Source organism: Melospiza melodia, chromosome 21, assembly GCF_035770615.1.
Source record: "Melospiza melodia melodia isolate bMelMel2 chromosome 21, bMelMel2.pri, whole genome shotgun sequence".
NCBI classification, from domain to species: domain Eukaryota; kingdom Metazoa; phylum Chordata; class Aves; order Passeriformes; family Passerellidae; genus Melospiza; species Melospiza melodia.
Genome location: NC_086214.1, coordinates 9,041,113 through 9,044,402, shown reverse-complemented (window position 1 = coordinate 9,044,402; position 3,290 = coordinate 9,041,113).

The window sequence follows — 3,290 nt, the reverse complement described above, 5'->3', positions numbered from 1 at the left end:
GCTGTGCCACGCCACGCCACGCCGTGCCACGCCGCCACCACGCTTCCCCGGGGCCAGGCGCCCACGTTTGGCTCCTTCTTCCGCACATCTCACGTCCTCACCCCCTCCAAAGGCGCCTCTGGCGGGGCCTTGTTTCAGTTTTCCTCAGCGGGTGTCCCAGGGGAGCAGCAGCACAGCGTGGCCTCCCAGGGGATGGGGTCACAGCTCAGGGTGTGCAGGGGGAGGCTGGGGCTCCTGCTGGGAAGGGGCTGGGAGAAGGGAGAGATCCCGAATTCCCCCCGGAGCCCAGCAGGGAGGTGGTGGGTGAGGGCTCCCCAAGGGCCTCCTCCAGCCTTTGCTGCGCTCAGTTGCACAATTTTGGAGGTGAGAGCTGGGTCACCCCGTGGTTTTTGGGATGTTGGCCCACGCTGGGTGATGCTGCGGGAGGCAGGAGTGGGGGGCACAATGGCCACAGGCCCAGGGCACTGCTGTCCCCACCACAGCCCCAAATTCCTGCTGTGCCCTGCTCCCTGGCTGCTTGGGCAGGGTGAGGGTGGCCAGCGGGGCCATTTGCTGCCCACCCTGCCTGTCCCTCTGTCCCAGTGCTGGGACCCCTCCACCCCACAGCCCTGCTGGGGTCTCCAGGGGCAGCCACTGCTTTGTGCCGCCTCCCAGGGCTGGAATGTGGCTCTGGGACGGGAATGTGGTGTGGGGACACCCTCAATGGGACCTGGCCTGTGTGTCCCAGGGCCAGCCCAGCTCCCCCAGTGCCAGCCCAGGGGCCGGGCTCAGCCTGTGTGGTGCCTTCTGACTGCCATAACCCGATGCCTCCTGGTCCCCATGTGCTGGTGGCACCTCCCAGCCCCTCTGGCTCACCCAGCCCAGGGCCACCCCATCTCCCGGCCCAGTGTGGAGCATCCAGGGTGCCCTGGGCTGTGCAATTATCCCCATGGGCACCGAGCATGTGGGGACAGGGACCCCCCCCCCAGCATCACCTGGTGGAAGTTGGCAGCGGATTATTTCTGGATCGAAAGTTACCCACCACTGTGTCTCTTTATTTTTTTCTTTTTTTTTTTTTTCTTCTTTTCTTTCTTTCTTTTTTTTTTTTTTTTTCTTAAATAAAAGACCAGAAAAGGAAAAAAATGAAACAAAAAGCAAAAGTGGCAGCACTGTCATGGGCCCTGTCTCTGCTGTGGTGCCTGGGGTGGGTTTGGGGGTGGCTTTTGGGGTCTGCTGAGGGATGGCTCAGCTTTGACTGAGCATTTTGTGGTTTTGAGGGTTTCCCCTCCAAAATCCTCTCCTCTTCCTGGATGGGCACAGAGCCCATCCTGTGCCTCAGTTTCCCTAGCAGGTAAGCCATGGTCTGGGGTGGTATGTGGTGTCTCAAAAACCTCTTTAAGGAGTTTATCAATTTGGAGTCTGTGAAAGTTTCTCCCCTGGGTGGCCTTAAAATTTACCTGAGAGCTCTATGCTGGTTTTCTATACACAAATATGTACATGTAAATATAAATACAAGGGAGTTGAGACGTGCTCAGAGTGCAGGCAGGGCATGCAGGGAGTTGGTTTTTGTCTGAACCAGCCACAGAGCTGATTGTGGCTCTGAGCAGGAAAATTAACACAGCTGCCTGCCCTGCCTGGAACCACCAAACCTCCTCGCTGAATTAACATAAATGAATATTTTTTGGGGGGAAAAAGATTTACAAAGGGAAGAAAAAAAAAGAGGGGGGGGAAGGTCAGAAAAAGGTGGAATAAAATTTTGTAGCTGTAATAAGAGCTGGCAGTGCCTGACTCTGGTCCCTGTGGATGTGGGAGACGATGGAGGCAGCAGGGACAGAGCTGTGGCAATCAGGGAGCTTGGCCAGGCTTGGCAGGGGCTGTCCCCACTGCCAGGCTCTCCCACCTCTCCTGGCTGCTCTCCCAGCTGTGGCCAAGCCCAAGGTCTGACACCAAATATCAGCAGAGGTTTTCCAGCCCATCGCTTCCCATCCCAGCTGATGGATCCAGCTCAGCACTGGGAATCCAGCACCCACGGCCCCATGGTGTTTGCACCCCCAGTTTGTGTCCTGCAGCATCCCTGCACCCCCTGCCACCTCCTCCAGGCCATTCCCAGCATCTCTGGGAATCATTCCTGGGTGAGGAACCAGGGAAAAATCCCTGCTCAGGGTTTTGTGTTTGTTCCTGCTCAGGGTGAAGAGAGCAAACCCTTCTGTGTGGCTCCATCTATTTATTGGTACCTTTAGATGCAGATATTTATAATTCATACATATGGATGTATTTAGGCTTCATACATATATATGAATCTCTAATGTCTATATATATATTTATATATATATATATATATATATATATATAAATGCTGTATAATATAGAAAGGCTTTGCTCAGGGGCAGGGGTGCACTTACAGACACCCCTAAATACACATTCCCCTGAGTCTCACCCATCCTGGGAATTCAGAATACCAGCAAAGCAGCTCCCCACCAATTTTTCCAAGGTGCTGATGCCCTGGAAGTCCATCAGCAAATGCAAAACATCCGGGGACAAATCCCAGAAAAATGGGAATTCTCTGAAGGCTCAGATGGTCTCTGCTCCTCTTCACTCCTACCACTGCCATTGTTTTCCCCATAAGAATGATCCAGTTGGGACATAATAATTTATAAAAAAGACCCCAGAGTGCTGTTGGAGATGGGGAGATGGAGTTTGCATCTTGGGGTTGGTGGCACCCATGGGGACAAACCCCAAACCCACCTGTGCTACCCCAAACCCAGCCCCTTCCCCCTTGACTGCCCCAGACCCCATTAAATAATCCCCAACCAAACAGCCAAGCGCCACAGAAAGAAAAAAAAACATGTAAAATAATGAGAAAGCAGCTCTCTCAGTGCTCCCTGTGTTTATTCCTGCTGCCTTTTCCCTGCTCGGTGGTTCACTATCTGTTCCCAGCAGGCAGGGACATATTTGCATTTTAATTTGGCCTTGTGAGGCTGCAGGAGCCACCTGTGCGGAGCAGCAGGCAGAGCTGGGGACCTGCACCCTGATGTCCCCCTGCTCCCCATGGGGTTCTTGTGCCCCCAGCCGTGCCTTACAAATCCTTTAAACCCTCACAAAACCCCTCAAACCTCACGGAGCACCCATGTCTCTGGGCTCAGAGGGAGGAGGGATCAAAGCAGAGTGAAAAATGGGGATTATCCTGTGCTGAGCTCAGCCCCTTCCCTTTGCCTCCATCATTTCCTCACCCTCCAAACTCAGAGCCTTTTTTCCCCAGTTCCCTGTGACCGTGGTCACAAGGGTTCTTGGATGAGGGAAGAGACAAGAAT